The following is a 24,004-nucleotide window of genomic DNA, read 5'->3' as shown; positions in this document are numbered from 1 at the left end:
AGCAAGTATCTACAAATGTCAAGGTTATAAACAAAGGCCAAGTTTAAAGGAGAAACGAACTGATAACAAATAAGCATTTACAAATTCAATGGTAATAAACCAAAATAGAGTTTAAAAGAGAAACAAACTTAAATAAACAAGCATTTACAACTACAAGTTATCGACAGATGTCGAAGTAAGGAAGGAGAAACTAACTGTAATAAACAAGCATTTACAAATACAAGTTATCAACAAATGTCGAAGTAAGAAAGGAGAAACGAACTTTAATAAACAAGCATTTACAAATACAAGTATTGACAGAAGTCACAATAAGACAGGAGAAATTAAATAACATCAGCTGATTTGAAGAACGCATCATCACCAACTATATATATATATATATATATATATATATATATATATATATATATAGCAACATAAAACCAATCTCTAACAAAGGTTGAGAAGTTTTTCCAGAATCAGTAATAAGCATTTTTTTTTTAAGAAGAGCTATCATTTATAGAGAGAAGCAAGGCTACAGAGAACTCAGAGTGAGTGAAGAAATAATAGAATTAAAGAGAATTAAGTGTTGAGAGTAGAAAGTGAAAAACTGATGTTGTATGTCCCTAGTAATTGCGACTGTGACTCTTGCAGGTGCTGTATCCAATCTTGGATGTGAAGAGGCAGACTGAGTACTGGCGTTCATCATCTCTGTGGCAGTCTCTCTACCATCCCATTCCCCTTTCCCCCTCCGGGGTACTCAGCACAAAGGATTAATATTCGTTGTGAGTAGCTCGGGTCGGGACTGAGGAGTTATCTTCTGCTTCTGAGAAAATCGAATTGAAGTATCCTGACAGATTGAAGTGCCCATCACCCTAATTTTAGGGAAAAAACAGATTTCCTCCTGAGCAGAATGGCAGAAGGAATTGATATAAAAGCATTAGCCACCGTTTTGGAAGGGTTACAGAAACAATTAAATAACACCATAGAAGAAACAGTCCAAATGAAACAGCGAATAAATGAGTTAGGGAACACTGCTAAATCAAATGAATCTGTGTTTTCACAAATCCCTAGCCCTTCACAGTCTGCAGGTATATCCACTCAAGTAATTCATGCGGTTTCCCCTATTATTCCTTTGGCTCAACCCGAGCGCTTCGGTGGGGATCCAAATAAGGCGCAGATTTTTCTGACCTAATGCTCATTGCATTTTTTATGTAGACCAGTCATTTTTTTCCGAAGACCAGTCCAAAGTGGCATTTATATTGTCTTATCTGACAGGAGATGCGGCCGCATGGTCCATGCCAATAATTTCCAGAAATGATCCTGTTTTATATAATTTCCCAAATTTCAAGGAAGAGTTCTTAAGAATATTTGATCGGCGAACTGCAGCTCAAGCCACTGACAATGAACTACTGGAAATCAGGCAAGGTAATAAAGATCTAGTAGCCAATCTGGCTCATTTCAATAAACTCATTGTAGAGACTGCCTTGCCGGAGCCAAAAAGAGCCGCCATATTTTATCGTGGACTGAGAGATGAATTGAAAGATGCCTTAGCACAAGTTCCAATTAGACCCACCGAAATTTCGGAGTTGATTGATCTTGTGTTACAGATTGACCACCGGTTAACTGAACGAAGAGCAGAAAAGAGAAGAGAGTATCGACCATTTCCCCTGAGAATTGATCGTGTAAGAAATGATCATACGAGAGCCGGAGAAGGGATAACGATAGAAGAACCAATGCAAATTGGTTCCATCCAAGGTCCTTTATCTAAGGAAGAAAAAGAGAAAAGAAGAGTGAATCAACTATGTTTATATTGCGGTGCATCTGGGCATTTTGTTAAAAACTGTCCCAAGAAACCCAAAGCTCTTCAGTCGGGAAAAGGCCAGCTTCATCAGTAGAGGGAGTTGCCCTGATGAAAGCAGAACCCAAGACAACTCCTTTAGATCAACGAGTGGCGAATACCTTACAAACCGCAGCGCCACGTTTGGTACAAACAGTATCAGTTAAGACCCTTGAGAATGAAATTCAAGGGATCTCAGTTATGATAGACTCTGGAGCTACGGGCAACTTCTGTGATATCAAATACGCTCGTAAAATGGGTATTCGATTTATCAAGAAATCTACTTTGGAAGCAGTAAGAGCTGTGGATGGAACCAATCTTTCTTCAGGACCCATTTCCCATGAGACCGAACCAATTCAGATGCAAGGTTTTGGTGGACATCAGGAGCAGATAATCTTTAATTTGATAGATGCTCCACAATTTCAACTCATTTTGGGTCTGCCCTGGCTTACAGAACATAATCCACAAATTGATTGGAGCAAAAGAACGATCAAGATGAATTCCTCTTACTGCAAAGAGAATTGCTTTCATGATGGAGTGGAAGTGTCCACCAAGTCCCAAGCGGCCTGTTTATAATCACACTCTTCAATGATCTGTGCACTAAAGACAGCAGAAATCCCAAAAGAATATGAGGATTTAGTCACTGTTTTTGATGAAAAGGAGGCTGAGAAATTGACACCACATCGACCCTACGACTGCAAAATTGAACTGGAGCCAGGTGCGATATTGCCATGTAGCAGAATATACGCATTGACCGAAGCAGAGAATCAACATTTAAAGGAGTATTTGGATCAATATCTTGCTAATGGTTTTATTCGTCCTTCTGAATCTCCAGTGTCATCCCCACTATTTTTCATACCAAAGAAGGATGGGAGTCTTCGAACTTGCATTGATTATCGAGCCCTCAATCAGGTTACCATCAAGAATCGATACCCACTGCCTTTAGTGCCAGTTTTATTAGATCAAGTAAAGAATGCTAGAATCTACACCAAATTGGACCTGCGAGGAGCATATCATTTGATTCGAGTGGCTTCAGGGGATGAATGGAAAACCGCTTTTCGGACTCAATACGGATTATTTGAATATCAAGTGATGCCTTATGGGTTATGCAATGCTCCCGCTGCCTTCCAGCATTTCGTTAATGATATATTACGAGAATTCCTCGACCGGATTGCCGTGGTTTATATAGATGACATTTTAATCTTTTCCGACAATCTACAGGAGCACATTTCCCATGTTCGATCCATCCTCACAAGGTTGCAAGAAAACCATCTCTATGTAAAATTGGAGAAGTGTGCATTTCATGTGGAACGAGTTGAGTTCTTAGGATTCATTTTGTCACCAGAAGGAGTTAGTATGGATCCTTCCAAGATAAAGACAGTGCAACATTGGCCTTCTCCTTGCAATGTCAAAGAGATTCAGAGTTTCTTGGGGTTTGCTAATTTTTATCGAAGATTCATATCCAATTTTTCTCAAACAGTTACACCCATTACTCGATTGTTGAAGAAAGGAGTGAAGTTTGAGTGGACAAAAGAAGCTGAAAATGGTTTTAATTTTTTGAAGAATTCCTTCGTCTCAGCTCCAGTCTTGCTCCACACCAATCCAGATGAGCCATATTATGTGGAGGCAGATGCTTCAGATGTTGCCATAGGAGGTATCCTTTCCCAGCGTCATAAAGATACAGGTCAATTACATCCAGTGGCCTATTTCTCTCGAAAATTAACAACACCAGAGATAAATTATTCAATTCCGGATAAGGAGCTATTGGCAGTCAAAGAAACTTTTCGTGAGTGGAGGCATTACATTTTGGGAGCTAAGCATAAAGTGACCGTTTACACGGACCACCGAAATTTACAGTTTTTAAAATCAGCTCGAACTCTAACAGCTAGACAACTGCGTTGGTCCCTATATTTTGCAGACTTTGATTTTGTTATGACTTTCAGACCAGGAAAAGTAAATGGGAAGGCAGATGCTCTATCTCAAATTGATACCGGTGCAGTTAAAGAGTCTCCAGAAAAAGAATTGATTATTCCACAAGAGAAGTTCATATCTGCCATATTGTATGAAAATTTAACCAAATAAATTCAAGAAAACTTAACATTCGAAGGAATGCTGAAGTGGTCCAAAGAAGGCCAAGGAAGAGAAATCAAAAAAGGTTTGCCATACTTTAAAGGTGCACTGTATGTTCCGACTGTGGAGCTGCAAGAAAAAATTCTTCAGGCTTATCATGATGATCAATTGGCTGGACACAAAGGAATTCAAAAGACTCAAAATCTAATACAATGAGAATTTTGGTGGCCAAAAATGAAAACTCAGATAAGACAATATGTGTCAACTTGTGACAAATGTCAAAGAGGGAAATCAAATAGAACAGCTTCACAAGGTCTGTTAAGACCTTTGGCCACTGCACCCCATGCCTGGCATACTGTTACTATGGATCTTATAGTGGACCTCCCTAGTAGCCAAGGTTTTAACACTATCCTAGTTTTTGTAGACACTTTCACTAAAATGGCGCATTTCATTCCTTTGAAAGAAATCCCTCAAGCCTCACAGGTTGCACAGTTGTTTACACAACACATAGTACGCACCCATGGTATCCCAAAAATTCTAGTTTCAGACAGGGGGTCCCAATTTGTTTCTCGCTTTTGGAAGGCCTTTAGTAAAAGATTAGGAATTGATTCTCGTTACTCTACCAGTTACCATCCTGAAACCGATGGGCAAACAGAGAGAGTGAATCAAGAGTTAGAACAGTATTTAAGACTCAATTTATTTGATAAAGAGAAGGAATGGCCCGAGTTGATGTGGGCAGCTGAATTTGCTTACAATAATGCTGTTTATTCCACCACTGGGTTCACCCCCTTTTATCTGAACCATGGTAGACATCCTAATGTAATGTTGGGTAAAGAAGATGATTCAGTGCCTGCAGTAGAAGAGATGGTGAGGGATTTGCAGACCACGTTAGTTAGGGCTAGAAAAAACATCATTCAAGCAAAAGACTCATATAAGACTCAGGCTGGTAGAAAAAGAAGAGAGAGCCCCATTTATTCGAAAGGAGACAAAGTTTGGTTATCCACTCGTCATTTACGTCTCAAAGGAAATCGCAAATTTCAGCCACGATTTATAGGCCCATTGAAAGTTGACAAGATGATCAATCCAGTGGCAGTTAAATTGCAGTTGCCAGCTCATCTAAAGATAAATCCTGTTTTCCATGTCTCCTTGTTAAAGAACAGTCCTCCAAATTTACGTCAAAACTCCCCTCCAATTCTTATCCAGATTAGCTCTGCAGAAGAGTATGAGGTCAATCAAATCTTAGATTCCAAAATCCGTAATGGCCAGCTTTATTATCTAATTGATTGGAAAGGTTATGGTCCAGAGGAACGATCCTGGGAGCCGCACGAGTATGTACATGCTTCAAGATTAGTGAGAAACCTTCATAGAACCTACCCAAGCAAACCTAAATTGGAGAACTGTTCCTTGAGGGGGAGTACTGTCATGACCACACAAACTTGCCAAGTCAAATCAAAGAAGTGCATGAGAAAAGCAAAGAGATATCCTCAGTGGAGACAGCAAAGCCCAAACTGGAAGAAGGTTTGCAGAGTAATCTTGCGCTTATTTCAAAGGAAGAATCAAGAAGAGAAGATCCAAGATGGCCACTGTGAGTCCTGAAGGTTAGTTACAGTTCTAGTCTTGCAATCGGTTGGTTGCTAGGTTACGAGCTCTCCAGCTGGAAGCCTTGCACTTCAACTGAGGTCTGACAGGAATCAGCTGTGTGGAGAGAGAGCGCGCTTCAGAACAGAAACTCCTGTGAGGTAAAATTACATTTGAAGATTATATTACAGAAAACAGATAAATATTGTCAAGGTTTATTCGAAGAGTTTGATAGTAGGCCGTTCCCGTGGAAGTCGGCAAGGCTACAGAGTTAATGTATGAATTAACCTTATGTTTACAAGGTTCTTGTTTAAGATATTAAAGTCAAAGAAAAAAAGAACTTTAAAAGAGCAAGTATCTACAAATGTCAAGGTTATAAACAAAGGCCAAGTTTATAGGAGAAACGAACTGTTAACAAATAAGCATTTACAAATTCAATGGTAATAAACCAAAATAGAGTTTAAAAGAGACACGAACTTAAATAAACAAGCATTTACAACTACAAGTTATCGACAGATGTCGAAGTAAGGAAGGAGAAACTAAGTGTAATAAACAAGCATTTACAAATACAAGTTATCAACAAATGTCGAAGTAAGAAAGGAGAAACGAACTTTAATAAACAAGCATTTACAAATACAAGTATTGACAGAAGTCACAATAAGACAGGAGAAATTAAATAACATCAGCTGATTTGAAGAACGCATTATCACCAACTATATATATATATAGCAACATAAAACCAATCTCTAACAAAGGTTGAGAAGTTCTTCCAGAATTAGTAATAAGCATTTTTTTTTTAAGAAGAGCTAACATTTATAGAGAGAAGCAAGGCTACAGAGAACTCAGGGTGAGTGAAGAAATAATAGAATGAAAGAGAATTAAGTGTTGAGAGTAGAAAGTGAAAAACTGATGTTGTATGTCCCTAGTAATTGCGACTGTGACTCTTGCAGGTGCTGTATCCAATCTTAGATGTGAAGAGGCAGACCGAGTACTGGCGTTCATCATCTCTGTGGCAGTCTCTCTACCATCCCATTCCCCTTTCCCCTCCGGGGTACTCAGCACAAAGGATTAATATTCGTTGTGAGTAGCTCGGGTCGGGACTGAGGAGTTATCTTCTGCTTCTGAGGAAATCGAATTGAAGTATCCTGACACCAATCAATTAGATAATAAAGCTGGCCATTACGGATTTTGGAATCTAAGATTTGATTGACCTCATACTCTTCTGCAGAGCTAATCTGGATAGGAATTGGAGGGGAGTTTTGACGTAAATTTGGAGGACTGTTCTTTAACAAGGAGACATGGAAAACAGGATGTATCTTTAGATGAGCTGGCAACTGCAATTTAACTGCCACTGGATTGATCATCTTGTCAACTTTGAATGGGCCTATAAATCGTGGCTGAAATTTGCGATTTCCTTTGAGACGTAAATGACGAGTGGATAACCAAACTTTGGGGGTCATTCCGACCCTGGCGGTCCATGACCGCCAGGACGGAGGGCAGCGGAAGCGCCGCCAACAGGCTGGCGGTGCTTCCTGGGTTATTCTGACCGCGGCGGTAAAGCCGCGGTCAGAAATGGGGAACCGGCGGTTTCCCGGCGGTTTTCCCCTCGCCCAGGGAATCCTCCATGGCGGCGCTGCTTGCAGCACCGCCACGGGGATTCCGACCCCCTTCCAGCCAGCCTGTTTCTGGCAGTTGTCACCGCCAGAACCAGGATGGCGGGAACGGGTGTTGTGGGGCCCCTGGGGGCCCCTGCACTGCCCATGCCAGTGGGATGGGCAGTGCAGGGGCCCCCTCACAGGGCCCCATACAGATTTTCACTGTCTGCTTAGCAGACAGTGAAAATCGCGACGGGTGCCACTGCACCCGTCGCACCCCTGCAACTCCGCCGGCTCCATTCGGAGCCGGCTTCCTCGTTGCAGGGGCTTTCCCGCTGGGTCGGCGGGCGGCCTTTTGGCGGTCGCCCGCCAGCCCAGCGGGAAAGTTGGAATGGCCGCCGCGGTCTTTTGACCGCGGGCGGCCATTCGGCGGTAACCGCATGGTCGCCGCCCGCCGCGGTCAGAATGACCGCCTTTGTCTCCTTTCGAATAAATGGGGCTCTCTCTTCTTTTTCTACCAGCCTGAGTCTTATATGAGTCTTTTGCTTGAATGATGTTTTTTCTAGCCCTAACTAACGTGGTCTGCAAATCCCTCACTATCTCTTATACTGCAGGCACTGAATCATCTTCTTTACCCAACATTACATTAGGATGTCTACCATGGTTCAGATAAAAGGGGGTGAACCCAGTGGTGGAATGAACAGCATTATTGTAAGCAAATTCAGCTGCCCACATCAACTCGGGCCATTCCTTCTCTTTATCAAATAAATTGAGTCTTAAATACTGTTCTAACTCTTGATTCACTCTCTCTGTTTGCCCATCGGTTTCAGGATGGTAACTGGTAGAGTAACGAGAATCAATTCCTAATCTTTTACTAAAGGCCTTCCAAAAGCGAGAAACAAATTGGGACCCCCTGTCTGAAACTAGAATTTTTGGGATACCATGGGCGCGTACTATGTGTTGTGTAAACAACTGTGCAACCTGTGTGGCTTGAGGGATTTCTTTCAAAGGAATGAAATGCGCCATTTTAGTGAAAGTGTCTACAAAAACTAGGATAGTGTTAAAACCTTGGCTACTAGGGAGGTCCACTATAAGATCCATAGTAACAGTATGCCAGACATGGGGGGGGTGCAGTGGGCAAATGTCTTAACAGACCTTGTGAAGCTGTTCTATTTGATTTCCCTCTTTGACATTTGTCACAAGTTGACACATATTGTCTTATCTGAGTTTTCATTTTTGGCCACCAAAATTCTCGTTGTATTAGATTTTGAGTCTTTTGAATTCCTTTGTGTCCAACCAATTGATCGTCATGATAAGCCTGAAGAATTTTTTCTTGCAGCTCCACAGTCGAAACATACAGTGCACCTTTAAAGTATGGCAAACCTTTTTTGATTTCTCTTCCTTGGCCTTCTTTGGACCACTTCAGCATTCCTTCGAATGTTAAGTTTTCTTGTATTTCTCTGGTAAAATTTTCATACAATATGGCAGATATGAACTTCTCTTGTGGAATAATCAATTATTTTTCTGGAGGATCGTTAACTGCACCGGTATCAATTTGAGATAGAGCATCTGCCTTCCCATTTACTTTTCCTGGTCTGAAAGTGATAACAAAATCAAAGTCTGCAAAATATAGGGACCAACGCAGTTGTCTAGCTGTTAGAGTTCGAGCTGATTTTAAAAACTGTAAATTTCGGTGGTCCGTGTAAACGGTCACTTTATGCTTAGCTCCCAAAATGTAATGCCTCCACTCACGAAAAGTTTCTTTGACTGCCAATAGCTCCTTATCCGCAATTGAATAATTTATCTCTGGTGGTGTTAATTTTCGAGAGAAATAGGCCACTGGATGTAATTGACCTGTATCTTTATGACGCTGGGAAAGGATACCTCCTATGGCAACATCTGAAGCATCTGCCTCCACATAATATGGCTCATCTGGATTGGTGTGGAGCAAGACTGGAGCTGAGACGAAGGAATTCTTCAAAAAATTAAAACCATTTTCAGCTTCTTTTGTCCACTCAAACTTCACTCCTTTCTTCAACAATCGAGTAATGGGTGTAACTGTTTGAGAAAAATTGGATATGAATCTTTGATAAAAATTAGCGAACCCCAAGAAACTCTGGATCTCTTTGACATTGCAAGGAGAAGGCCAATGTTGCACTGTCTTTATCTTGGCAGGATCCATACTAACTCCTTCTGGTGACAAAATGAATCCTAAGAACTCAACTCGTTCCACATGAAATGCACACTTCTCCAATTTTACATAGAGATGGTTTTCTTGCAACCTTGTGAGGATGGATCGAACATGGGAAATGTGCTCCTGTAGATTGTCGGAAAAGATTAAAATGTCATCTATATAAACCACGGCAATCCGGTCGAGGAATTCTCGTAATATATCATTAACGAAATGCTGGAAGGCAGCGGGAGCATTGCATAACCCATAAGGCATCACTTGATATTCAAATAATCCGTATTGAGTCCGAAAAGCGGTTTTCCATTCATCCCCTGAAGCCACTCGAATCAAATGATATGCTCCTCGCAGGTCCAATTTGGTGTAGATTCTAGCATTCTTTACTTGATCTAATAAAACTGACACTAAAGGCAGTGGGTATCGATTCTTGATGGTAACCTGATTGAGGGCTCGATAATCAATGCAAGTTCGAAGACTCCCATCCTTCTTTGGTATGAAAAATGGTGGGGATGACACTGGAGAATCAGAAGGACGAATAAAACCATTAGCAAGATATTGATCCAAATACTCCTTTAAATGTTGATTCTCTGATCCGGTCAATGCGTATATTCTGCTACATGGCAATATCGCACCTGGCTCCAGTTCAATTTTGCAGTCGTAGGGTCGATGTGGTGGCAATTTCTCAGCCTCCTTTTCATCAAAAACGGCGACTAAATCCTCATATTCTTTTGGGATTTCTGCTGTCTTTAGTGCACAGATCATTGAAGAGTGTGATGATAAACAGGCCGCTTGGGACTTGGTGGACACTTCCACTCCATCATGAAAGCAATTCTCTTTGCAGTAAGAGGAATTCATCTTGATCGTTCTTTTGCTCCAATCAATTTGTGGATTATGTTCTGTAAGCCAGGGCAGACCCAAAATGAGTTGAAATTGTGGAGCATCTATCAAATTAAAGATTATCTGCTCCTGATGTCCACCAAAACCTTGCATCTGAATTGGTTCGGTCTCATGGGAAATGGGTCCTGAAGAAAGATTGGTTCCATCCACAGCTCTTACTACTTCCAAAGTAGATTTCTTGATAAATCGAATACCCATTTTACGAGCGTATTTCATATCACAGAAGTTGCCTGTAGCTCCAGAGTCTATCATAACTGAGATCCCTTGAATTTCCTTCTCAAGGGTCTTAACTGATACTGTTTGTACCAAATGTGGCGGTGCAGTTTGTAAGGTATTCGCCACTCGTTGATCTAAAGGAGTTGTCTTGGGTTCTGCTTTCATCAGGGCAACTCCCTCTACTGATGAAGCTGGCCTTTTCCCGACTGAAGAGCTTTGGGTTTCTTGGGACAGTTTTTAACAAAATGCCCAGATGCACCGCAATATCAACATAGTTGATTCACTCTTCTTTTCTCCTTTTCTTCCTTAGATAAAGGACCTCGGATGGAACCAATTTGCATTGGTTCTTCTATCGTTATCCCTTCTCCGGCTCTCGTATGATCATTTCTTACACAATCAATTCTCAGGGGAAATGGTCGATACTCTCTTCTCTTTTCTGCTCTTCGTTCAGTTAACCGGTGGTAAATCTGTAACACAAGATCAATTAACTCCGAAATTTCGGTGGGTCTATTTGGAACTTGTGCTAAGGCATCTTTCAATTCATCTCTCAGTCCACGATAAAATATGGCGGCTCTTTTTGACTCCGGCCAGGCAGTCTCTACAATGAGTTTATTGAAATGAGCCAGATAGGCTACTAGATCTTTATTACCTTGCCTGATTTCCAGTAGTTCATTGTCAGTGGCTTGAGCTGCAGTTCGCCGATCAAATATTCTTAAGAACTCTTCCTTGAAATTTGGGAAATTATATAAAACAGGATCATTTCTGGAAATTATTGGCATGGACCATGCGGCCGCATCTCCTGTCAGATAAGACAATATAAATGCCACTTTGGACTGGTCTTCGGAAAAAATGACTGGTCTACATAAAAAATGCAATGAGCACTGGGTCAGAAAAATCTGCGCCTTATTTGGATCCCCACCGAAGCGCTCGGGTTGAGCCAAAGGAATAATAGGGGAAACCGCATGAATTACTTGAGTTGATATACCTGCAGACTGTGAAGGGCTAAGGATTTGTGAAAACACAGATTCATTTGATTTAGCGGTGTTCCCTAACTCATTTATTCGCTGTTTTATTTGGACTGTTTCTTCTATGGTGTTATTTAATTGTTTCTGTAACCCTTCCAAAACGGTGGCTAATGCTTTTATATCAATTCCTTCTGCCATTCTGCTCAGGAGGAAATCTGTTTTTTCCCTAAAATTAGGGTGATGGCACTTCAATCTGTCAGGATACTTCAATTCGATTTCCTCAGAAGCAGAAGATAACTCCTCAGTCCCGACCCGAGCTACTCACAACGAATATTAATCCTTCGTGCTGAGTACCCCGGAGGGGGAAAGGGGAATGGGATGGTAGAGAGACTGCCACAGAGATGATGAACGCCAGTACTCAGTCTGCCTCTTCACATCTAAGATTGGATACAGCACCTGCAAGAGTCACAGTCGCAATTACTAGGGACATACAACATCAGTTTTTCACTTTCTACTCTCAACACTTAATTCTCTTTAATTCTATTATTTCGTCACTCACCCTGAGTTCTCTGTAGCCTTGCTTCTCTCTATAAATGATAGCTCTTCTTAAAAATATGCTTATTACTGATTCTGGAAGAACTTCTCAACCTTTGTTAGAGATTGGTTTTATGTTGCTATATATATATATATATATAGTTAGTGATAATGCGTTCTTCAAATCAGCTGATGTTATTTAATTTCTCCTGTCTTATTGTGACTTCTGTCAATACTTGTATTTGTAAATGCTTGTTTATTACAGTTAGTTTCTCCTTCCTTACTTCGACATCTGTCGATAACTTGTAGTTGTAAATGCTTGTTTATTTAAGTTTGTTTCTCTTTTAAACTCTATTTTGGTTTATTACCATTGAATTTGTAAATGCTTATTTGTTAACAGTTCGTTTCTCCTTTAAACTTGGCCTTTGTTTATAACCTTGACATTTGTAGATACTTGCTCTTTTAAAGTTTGTTTTTTCTTTGACTTTAATATCTTAAACAAGAACCTTGTAAACATAAGGTTAATTCATACATTAACTCTGTAGCCTTGCCGACTTCCACGGGAACGGTCTACTATCAAACTCTTCGAATAAACCTTGACAATATTTATCCGTTTTCTGTAATATAATCTTCAAATGTAATTTTACCTCACAGGAGTTTCTGTTCTGAAGCGCGCTCTCTCTCCACACAGCTGATTCCTGTCAGACCTCAGTTGAAGTGCAAGGCTTCCAGCTGGAGAACTCGTAACCTAGCAACCAACCGATTGCAAGACTAGAACTGTAACTAACCTTCAGGACTCACAGCGGCCATCTTGGATCTTCTCTTCTTGATTCTTCCTTTGAAATAAGCGCAAGATTACTCTGCAAACATTCTTCCAGTTTGGGCTTTGCTGTCTCTACTGAGGATATCTCTTTGCTTTTCTCATGCACTTCTTTGATTTGACTTGGCAAGTTTGTGTGGTCATGACAATGATCCACTACTACTAGTATGTACATATTTCCTGAGGCTGTGGGAGGTTCAAGTGGACCCACTATGTCCACACCCACTCTTTCAAAGGGGACCCCCACCACTGGAGGTGGAATGAGGGGGGCCTTTGGATGTCCACCTGTCTTACCACTGGCTTGACAGGTGGTATAGGAGACACAAAACTCCTTAACTTTCTGGGACATGTTGGCCCAGTAGAAGTGGTTGACTAGTCTCTCCCACGTCTTGGTTTGTCCCAAATGCCCAGCAAGGGGAATATCATGGGCTAAGGTCAGTATGAACTCTCTGAACTCCTGAGGCACTACCACTCTCCTAGTGGCACCAGGTTTAGGATCTCTTGCCTCAGTGTATAGGAGTCCATCTTCCCAATAGACCCTATGTGTTCCAGTTTTCTTGCCATTGGACTCTTCAGCAGCTTGCTGCCTAAGACCTTCAAGAGAGGGACAGGTTTCTTGCCCCTTACACAACTGCTCCCTTGAGGGTCCCCCTGGGCCTAAGAGCTCAACCTGATAAGGTTCTAACTCCATAGGCTCAGTTCCCTCAGAGGGCAGAACTTCTTCCTGAGAAGAGAGGTTCTCTTTTTGTTGTTGTGTTGCAGCTGGTTTCCCAGTTGTCTTTCCTTTCCTCTTGGTAGGCTGGGCCCTTTTTCCAGGCTCCAGCTCTACTTTTTCACCCTGAGCCTTGCACTGTGCCCTTGTCTTGACACACACCAGTTCAGGGATACCCAGCATGGCTGCATGGGTTTTCAGTTCTACCTCAGCCCATGCGGAGGACTCCAGGTCATTTCCAAGCAAACAGTCTACTGGGATATTTGAGGAGACCACCACCTGTTTCAGGTCATTGACCCCTCCCCACTCTAAAGTTACCATAGCCATGGGATGTACTTTAGTTTGATTGTCAGCATTGGTGACTGGATAAGTTTGTCCAGCCAGGTATTGGCCAGGGGAAACCAGTTTCTCTGTCACCATGGTGACACTGGCACCTGTATCCCTCAGGCCTTCTACACTTGTCCCATTAATTAAGAGCTGCTGCCTGTATTTTTGCATATTAGCAGGCCAGGCAGCCAGTGTGGCTAAATCCACCCCACCCTCAGAGACTAATGTAGCTTCAGTGTGACACCTGATTTGCTCTGGGCACACTGTTGATCCCACTTGGAGACTAGCCATTCCAGTGTTAGCTGGAGTGGAGTTAGAAGTGGTACTTTTCTTGGGACAGGCCTTGTCTCCAGTTTGGTGTCCAGGCTGATTACAGCTACGACACCAGGCCTTTTTGGGATCAAAGTTTTTACCCTTGTACCCAAAATTGTTTTGTGAAGAGGCTCTGGGCCCACCCTCCTGTGCAGGTTTTTGGGGGCTTGAAGAAGACTCTTTACTATTTTTGTTTTTGGATGTCTCAACACCTTTCCCCTGGGGAGGCTTTGTGACCCCTTTCTTTTGGTCACCCCCTGTGGAAGTCTTGGTCACCCTAGTCTTGACCCAATGGTCCGCCTTCTTTCCCAATTCTTGGGGAGAAATTGGTCCTAGGTCTACCAGATGCTGATGCAGTTTATCATTTGAACAATTACTTAATAGGTGTTCTTTCACAAATAAATTGTACAGCCCATCATAATCATTTACACCACTGCCTTGAATTCAACCATCCAGTGTTTTCACTGAGTAGTCCACAAAATCAACCCAGGTCTGGCTCGAGGTTTTTTGAGCCCCCCTGAATCTAATTCTATACTCCTCAGTGGAGAATCCAAAGCCCTCAATCAGGGTTCCCTTCATGAGGTCATAAGATTCTGCATCTTTTCCTGAGAGTGTGAGGAGTCTATCCCTACACTTTCCAGTGAACATTTCCCAAAGGAGAGCACCCCAGTGAGATCTGTTAACTTTTCTGGTTACACAAGCCCTCTCAAAAGCTGTGAACCATTTGGTGATGTCATCACCATCTTCATATTCAGTTACAATCCCTTTAGGGATTTTCAACATGTCAGGAGAATCTCTGACCCTATTTATGTTGCTGCCACCATTGATGGGACCTAGGCCCATCTCTTGTCTTTCCCTTTCTATGGCTAGGATCTGTCTTTCCAAAGCCAATCTTTTGGCCATCCTGGCTAACTGGATGTCCTCTTCACTGAGGCTATCCTCAGTGATTTCAGAGGTGCTGGCCCCTCCTGTGAGGGAAGCAGCATCTCTGACTATCACAGTTGGAATCAGGGATTGAGGGTCCCTGGGTTCCCTAGTTAGGACTGGAAGGTGGGAATTCTCCTCCATGTCACTAACATTATCCTCTGGGTTGTCATCCTCAGAGGGGTTGGCTTTTTCAAACTCTGCCAAAAGCTCCTGGAGCTGTTGTTTGGATGGTCTTAAGCCAATTGTGATTTTCTTTATTTTGCAGAGTGACCTTAGCTCCCTCATCTTAAGATGGAGGTAAGGTGTGAGGTCGAGTTCCTCCACATTCATCTCTGCACTAGACATTATGCTTCTAAAAGTTGGAATACTTTTGAGAATCTAAAACTAGTTCTAGAATCTAATTCAAACTTTCAAAAAACTTTTAAACTCTAAAAGAAATGCTAAACAGGGTCTAACACAAGAATTTGTCGTGTGATCAGGTATTGGCTGAGTAGTCCAGCAAATGCAAAGTCTTGTACCCCACCGCTGATCCACCAATGTAGGAAGTTGGCTCTGTATGCACTATTTCAAAGTAAGGAATAGTATGCACAGAGTCCAAGGGTTCCCCTTAGAGGTAAGATAGTGGCAAAAAGAGATAATACTAATGCTCTATTTTGTGGTAGTGTGGTCGAGCAGTAGGCTTATCAAAGGAGTAGTGTTAAGCATTTGTTGTACATAGACACAGGCAATAAATGAGGAACACACACTCAGAGACAATTCCAGGCCAATAGGTTTTTGTATAGAAAAATATATTTTCTTAGTTTATTTTAAGAACCACAGGTTCAAATTCTACATGTAATATCTCATTTGAAAGGTATTGCAGGTAAGTACTTTAGGAACTTTGAATAATCACAATAGCATATATACTTTTTACATAAAACACATATAGCTATTTTAAAAGTGGACACAGTGCAATTTTCACAGTTCCTAGGGGAGGTAAGTTAAGGTTAGTTCTTGCAGGTAAGTAAACCACCTACGGGGTTCAAATTGGGGTCCAAGGTAGCCCACCGTTGGGGGTTCAGAGCAACCCCAAAGTTACCACACCAGCAGCTCAGGGCCGGTCAGGTGCAGAGTTCAAAGTGGTGCCCAAAACACATAGGCTTCAATGGAGAAGGGGGTGCCCCGGTTCCAGTCTGCCAGCAGGTAAGTACCCGCGTCTTCGGAGGGCAGACCAGGGGGGTTTTGTAGGGCACCGGGGGGACACAAGTCCACACAGAAAGTACACCCTCAGCAGCACGGGGGCGGCCGGGTGCAGTGTGCAAACAAGCGTCGGGTTTGTGATAGGAACCAATGGGAGACCAAGGGGTCTCTTCAGCGGTGCAGGCAGGCAAGGGGGGGGCTCCTCGGGGTAGCCACCACCTGGGCAAGGGAGAGGGCCTCCTGGGGGTCACTCCTGCACTGGAATTCCGATCCTTCAGGTCTTGGGGGCTGCGGGTGCAGGGTCTTTTCCAGGTGTCGGGATCTTAGAGTCAGGCAGTCGCGGTCAGGGGGAGCCTCGGGATTCCCTCTGCAGGCGTCGCTGTGGGGGCTCAGGGGGGACAACTTTGGTTACTCACAGTCTTGGAGTCGCCTGGGGTCCTCCCTGTAGCATTGTTTCTTCACCAGTCGAGTCGGGGTCACCGGGTGCAGTGTTGCAAGTCTCACGCTTCTGGCGGGAATTGCAGGGGTCTTTAAAGTTGCTCCTCTGGAAACAAAGTTGCAGTCTTTGTTGAACAGGGCTGCTGTTCTCGGGAGTTTCTTGGTCCTTTTAGAGCAGGGCAGTCCTCTGAGGATTCAGAGGTCGCTGGTCCTGGGGAAAGCGTCGCTGGAGCAGTTTTCGTCCGAAGGGGGGAGACAGGCCGGTAGAGCTGGGGCCAAGGCAGTTGGTGTCTCCATCTTCTCTGCAGGGTTTTTCAGCTCAGCAGTCCTCTTCTTCTTAGGTTGCAGGAATCTCTGTTCCTAGGTTCAGGGGAGCCCTTAAATACTAAATTTAAGGGCGTGTTTAGGTCTGGGGGGTTAGTAGCCAATGGCTACTAGCCCTGAGGGTGGGTACACCCTCTTTGTGCCTCCTCCCAAGGGGAGGGGGTCACATTCCTATCCCTATTGGGGGAATCCTCCATCTGCAAGATGGAGGATTTCGAAAAGTTAGAGTCACCTCAGCTCAGGACACCTTAGGGGCTGTCCTGACTGGCCAGTGACTCCTCCTTGTTATTCTCATTATTTCCTCCGGCCTTGCCGCCAAAAGTGGGGCCGTGGCCGGAGGGGGCGGGCAACTCCACTAGCTGGAGTGCTCTGTGGTGCTGGAACAAAGGGAGTGAGCCTTTGAGGCTCACCGCCAGGTGTTACAGCTCCTGCCTGGGGGAGGTGATAGCATCTCCACTCAGGGCAGGCTTTGTTACTAGCCACAGAGTGACAAAGGCACTCTCCCCATGTGGCCAGCAACATATCTCGAGTGTGGCAGGCTGCTAAAACCAGTCAGCCTACACGGGTAGTTGGCTAAAGTTTCAGGGGGCACCTCTAAGGTGCCCTCTGGGGTGTATTTTACAATAAAATGTACACTGGCATCAGTGTGCATTTATTGTACTGAGAAGTTTGATACCAAACTTCCCAGTTTTCAGTGTAGCCATTATGGTGCTGTGGAGTTCGTGTTTGACAGACTCCCAGACCATATACTCTTATGGCTACCCTGCACTTACAATGTCTAAGGTTTTGCTTAGACACTGTAGGGGCACAGTGCTCATGCACTGGTGCCCTCACCTATGGTATAGTGCACCCAGCCTTAGGGCTGTAAGGCCTGCTAGAGGGGTGACTTATCTATACTGCATAGGCAGTGTGAGGTTGGCATGGCACCCTGAGGGGAGTGCCATGTCGACTTACTCGTTTTTGTCCTTACCAGCACACACAAGCTGGCAAGCAGTGTGTCTGTGCTGAGTGAGGGGTCCCCAGGGTGGCATAAGATATGCTGCAGCCCTTAGAGACCTTCCCTGGCATCAGGGCCCTTGGTACCAGGGGTACCAGTTACAAGGGACTTACCTGGATGCCAGGGTGTGCCAATTGTGAAAACAAAAGTACAGGTTAGGGAAAGAACACTGGTGCTGGGGCCTGGTTAGCAGGCCTCAGCACACTTTCAAATCAAAACATAGCATCAGCAAAGGCAAAAAGTCAGGGGGTAACCATGCCAAGGAGGCATTTCCTTACAGGATTCTCTCAGCCTCCCCTGCATATTCTATCCGTTTCAGATAGGTCATTGCTGTCCATTGTGGTCAGTCTACTTTTGTTCCTGGAAGAAGTTCACACCTTACTACAGGTGAGCCATCAAGCGGGCAATAATAAGTTGAATACTTATTGAAAGGCCTCCAGAGGCTTTAGGCAGGCAAAAAATTTATTTTCTAAAATACCTCTTCTGTAATAGACACACAGACATACATCGAATTTACAGTTAAATTAGATTTTGTTTAATTATTAAAAAGAGTCCTTTAAATATTTTTCTGTTCCCTAGGTGGATGTACTCTTTATTAAACTTAATATTGTATCCCAATGCTTTCCTAGAGAGCAGCTAACCAAGGTACAGTGTAAATTGTCTTTTGAGCCTTTTTACTGTAAGGACATGTTTAACAATAAACGTTTACATGCCCTACTCTTAAATTCCATGCTTCCCACTTATTCATAAGTGGATTTGTGCCAGTTAGAGCGGGTTATATTTGCAGGTTGAACTTACAGTTAAAACCTGCACCACTGTGTTAAGCATGGCAGGCCCGCAGTCAAGTATGTCCTGTCACTGTATTTTGTGGCACAATGTGTGCTCCAGCCCACTAGTGACATTTAACTTACAGGCACGGGTACACTTTAGGTGCCATGTACCAGGAACTTATAGGTAAGTTAAATATACCTATATTACCTTGTTGAAAGGAGGGGTGCAAGCACTTTACCACTGGTTAGCTACAGTGAACAGAATTTTACAGCCAGCAAAATAGGATTCAACAATGAGGGAAAAACGTTGGGTTGACCTGCAGAAAGGGCACGTTTTCAAGAATTAACATCAAAGTTATATCATTATCCACTATAATTTTAATAAGGAATGGTTTCTTACCTGTAACTCCAGTTCTCTCGTAGGGGTATTTCCATGATAGTCATAAGCACTGAATAGTTCCGCGCGCCTGCGGGGACCCCGGAGCACTGATGTGAAGTATATTCTTAAGTGCAAACACCAGCCGTTTGAAGAAAAGGTCTGTCAAAAAACACTTAAGAATAACATTGTGCAGCCTATGTGAACAGCTACACAGGCCAAATTGTTGAAAAGAAAATCAATAGTAGTGTAAATTCATGTTCAAACACCTATTTATTCTAGAAATGTAATAACAAATACATTCTCATACTTTATTTACACCTCTGATGAGAATAAAACAATGCAGGGCAGTGTAGCCCATAGGCTGCCATTATATAGAATGTAAATAGAGCTGTGCCTTTAAGAAAGCAAAGTCTTCCTGTATCCCATCATGCACAGCAACAGGCAGTTGCCTCAGTTCTTTTTGAAGGCTTTTAACCTGGAACAAGCTTTGTTGGAGTACCAACATCAACCATATTTATGGCAACTTTTTCTATGTGAACTCCACCGGGGAGGAGGGAGGGTTGCTTATGACTATCATGGAAATACCCCTACGAGAGAACTGGAGTTACAGGTAAGAAACCATTCCTTCTCTCGTAGGGGATTTCCATGTATAGTCATAAGCACTGAATAGAGTAGCAAGCCCATCCCCATAACCGCGGTGGAGCAGACAGAAAAAAAAAAATAGTGCCAAAACACTAAAGTTATGCAAATAAGTTCTTAAGCAAGGCCTGTCCAACCTGTGCATCCGCCCTAGCGTCTGTATCAAGGCAGTAATGCTGAGTAAAGGTATGGACAGACTTCCAAGTGGCAGCCTTGCATATTTCTGCCAAAGGTATATTTCTCATTAAGGCTGTAGTAGCTGCCTTCCCTCTAGTAGAGTGGGCTTTTGGCCTACCACCGAGGGACTTGTTCGCTAACTGATAACATAACATTATACATGAAACAATCCACCTGGATAGTGATTGCTTAGACGTGCCCAACCCTGTTCTAAGTGGGCCATAGTTAACAAAAAGCTGTTGTGATTTACGTAAGCATTTTGTCCTGTCCAAGTAAAATTTCAAAACCCTCTTTACATCCAGAGAGTGCAGCGTTCTCTCAGCAGGAGTAGCTGGATTTTGAAAGAAAGTTGGAAGTGAAATGGTTTGATTCACATGAAAATCGGAGACGACTTTCGGTAAAAATTACCACTTTCGCAGAATGAAAAACCGTGTAGGGTTCCTGAGAGCAAAGGGCTTGGATTTCACTGACCCTACGCGCTGAAGTGATTGCCACCAGAAAAGCAGTTTTCCATGTGAGATGTTGAAGCGATGCCTTATGTATTGGCTCGAATGGAGGTAGCATCAGGCGTGATAGGACAACATTCAATTCCCATGGAGGAGACGGCCTTCTAATGGGGGGAAAAACCTTTTTTAAACCCTCCAGGAAGTCTTTAATAATTGGGATTCGAAAAAAGGAAGGTTGTGATGGGCTCTTCCTGTATGCTGTTAGAGCCGCCAAATGAACCTTTTTTGATGATAATTGTAAGCCCGATTTTGCCAATGTTAGGAGGTATGGCAGAATAGACTCTTCTCCACAGGATATCGGGTCAATGTTGTTGTCTAAACACCACACACAAAATCTCTTCCACTTGCTTGCATAAGTGGATCGTGTGGAAGGGCGCTTAGCTTCTCTCAGGATTTCCATACAGTCCTGAGGTAAGTTCAAGTGTCCATATTGCACTAGCTCAGGAGCCATGCTGCCAAACTCAGTGATGAGAGGTTGGGATGAGATATCTGCCCTCCGAACTTCGTGAGCAGGTCCGGACGATAAGGGAGCCTGATGTGTGGTTTGAGTGACCGGTGAAGAAGGTCTGGGAACCACCATTGTCGTGGCCATTCCGGAGCAATCAGGATCATTTTGGACTGAGCATTGGATAACTTCTGGAGGACCGCCGGAATCAGGGGAAGCGGTGGAAAGGCGTAAAGAAATGCTCCTGACCAGCTTATCCACAGGGCATTCCCCAGTGTCCCTGGATGGTAATATCTGGAGGCGAAGTTTTGGCATTTTTTGTTTTCTGGAGTTGCGAACAGGTCTATAGAGGGGGAACCCCATAGTGCGAAAATGGAATGAACGACGTCGTCGTGTAGAACCCACTCGTGGTTCTCGTCCATTACTCGGCTGAGAGCATCCGCTTGCACATTCTGGATGCCCGGCAGGTGAGTTGCTACTAGCGACATGTTCCTGGCTAGAAGCCAATGCCAGATTGTCTGAGCCTCCCTGGATAAAATCCTGGACCTGGTGCCTCCTTGTTTGTTTACATAGTACATGGTTGCCACGTTGTCCGTCTGAAGAAGGAGAGTTTCCGCTCTCAGAGAGGGAAGGAAAGCTTTGAGCGCAAGGTGGACCACTCGAAGTTCCAGCAGGTTGATGTGATAGAGACTCTCTTTCTGTGACCACTTGCCTTGGACTCGAAGATGTTCCATGTGCGCTCCCCATCCGAGCAGTGACGCATCTGTTACTATGGTTTGAGCTGGAGGCTGTCGTTGGAACGGAATCCCCACCAAGAGATTGTCGGGTAGACACCACCACTTGAGGGACTGTAAGGCGTGGGGAGAAAGGAGGACTTTGTTCTCCCATTCGTTCATTAGTTGACTCCATTGATCCTCCAGGTTTTCCTGTAATGGTCTCATATGGAGGCGAGCATTGGGAACGAGATGGATACAAGACGCCATCGAGCCCAGTAGGGAAGCTATTACTCTTGCAGTGGTCTGTGGAGCCTCTTGCAGTTGTTTGCACTTTTGGAGAATCGATAATCGTCGTTCCTCCGAAGGAAACACCTTTCCTAGATTTGTATCTATAATGGCTCCTAAGTAATGCAACCTCTGAACCGGTGTTGCTGTGGATTTCAGGAGATTTACTTGAAGACCGAGTTTCTGTAACAGCTGTAGAGTCCATTTGAAATGTTGTTGCGTCTCTAGATAACTGGAGGCCTTTATGAGCCAATCGTCTAGATAGGGGTAGACAAAAATTCGATGCTTCCTCAAATGGGCGGCTACCACCGCCATGCATTTGGAAAAAGTCCTCGGCGCTGATTTTAGGCCGAAGGGCAGAACCGCAAATTGGTAATGATGTTTTCCGACGGTGAACCTTAAGAATTTTCGATGTTTCTTGGCCACCGGAATATGAAAATAAGCGTTGCAAAGGTCTACTGCACAGAGCCAGTCGCCCTCACGAAGATGTGGGTAAATTTGGTGCAAGGATAGCATCCTGAATTTCTCTTTGCGAATCCACTTGTTTGCTGTCCTTAGGTCTAAAATGGGACGAAACTCTTGCTTGTCTTTTTTTGGCACAAGGAAATACCTCGAATAAATCCCCTTCCCTTGCTGGCTGATCGGGACGGGTTCTATGGCTCTTTTTTGCAATAGGATGGTGACTTCTAACTGAAGAGCTTCGAGGTGTCGATTGGTTGTTTTGGGTGGAACAGATGGTGGAGGACTGGTGAATCTGAGAACGTAACCATGTCTCACAATATTCAAAACCCAGGCGTCTGATGTGATGCGTAGCCACTCGTCCAGATGATTTGAGATACTTCCCCCTACCGGAGTGGATAACGGAGGAGGGGGAAGCGAAGATTCAGGGCTTAGACGCTGGCGCCTGTCGAGGTGTCTGGGTCTGAGGTGTTGAACGACCCCTTGTCGACCTTCTGGAGAAGCCCCTCTGATGCTGCTGCTGTTGCTGAGGGCGTGAAGACGTCCAATGTGGAGTCTGATACCTGTGGGTGAACAGTCTTCTTTGATATGGGCGGAATCCTTTTCGCTGTTCTTTAGGTCGCTCCATGCCTACCGCTTTCAGGGTATCCAGCTCCGACTTCATTCTGGCCATCTCGTCATCGGCATGAGAGCCGAACAAAGTGGAGCCTGAGAAAGGTAGTGTAGGAAGTTGGCTCTGTATGTGCTATTTCAAAGTAAGGAATAGCATGCACAGAGTCCAAGGGTTCCCCTTAGAGGTAAAATAGTGGTAAAAGAGATAATACTAATGCTCTATTTTGTGGTAGTGTGGTCGAGCAGTAGGCTTATCCAAGGAGTAGTGTTAAGCATTTGTTGTACATACACATAGACAATAAATGAGGTACACACACTCAGAGACAAATCCAGCCAATAGGTTTTTATATAGAAAAATATCTTTTCTTAGTTTATTTTAAGAACCACAGGTTCAAATTCTACATGTAATATCTCATTCGAAAGGTATTGCAGGTAAGTACTTTAGGAACTTCAAATCATCAAAATTGCATGTATACTTTTCAAGTTATTCACAAATAGCTGTTTTAAAAGTGGACACTTAGTGCAATTTTCACAGTTCCTAGGGGAGGTAAGGTTTTGTTAGTTTTACCAGGTAAGTAGCACACTTACAGGGTTCAGTTCTGGGTCCAAGGTAGCCCACCGTTGGGGGTTCAGAGCAACCCCAAAGTCACCACACCAGCAGCTCAGGGCCGGTCAGGTGCAGAGTTCAAAGTGGTGCCCAAAACACATAGGCTAGAATGGAGAGAAGGGGGTGCCCCGGTTCCGGTCTGCTTGCAGGCAAGTACCCGCGTCTTCGGAGGGCAGACCAGAGGGGTTTTGTAGGGCACCGGGGGGGACACAAGCCCACACAGAAATTTCACCCTCAGCGGCGCGGGGGCGGCCGGGTGCAGTGTAGAAACAGGCGTCGGGTTCGCAATGTTAGTCTAGGAGAGATCTCGGGATCTCTTCAGCGCTGCAGGCAGGCAAGGGGGGGGTTCCTCGGGGAAACCTCCACTTGGACAAGGGAGAGGGACTCCTGGGGGTCACTTCTCCAGTGAAAGTCCGGTCCTTCAGGTCCTGGGGGCTGCGGGTGCAGGGTCTCTCCCAGGCGTCGGGACTTTGGATTCAAAGAGTCGCGGTCAGGGGAAGCCTCGGGATTC

The sequence above is a fragment of the Pleurodeles waltl genome, chromosome 4_2, assembly GCF_031143425.1.
Source record: "Pleurodeles waltl isolate 20211129_DDA chromosome 4_2, aPleWal1.hap1.20221129, whole genome shotgun sequence".
NCBI classification, from domain to species: domain Eukaryota; kingdom Metazoa; phylum Chordata; class Amphibia; order Caudata; family Salamandridae; genus Pleurodeles; species Pleurodeles waltl.
This window is presented reverse-complemented; position numbering follows the sequence as displayed.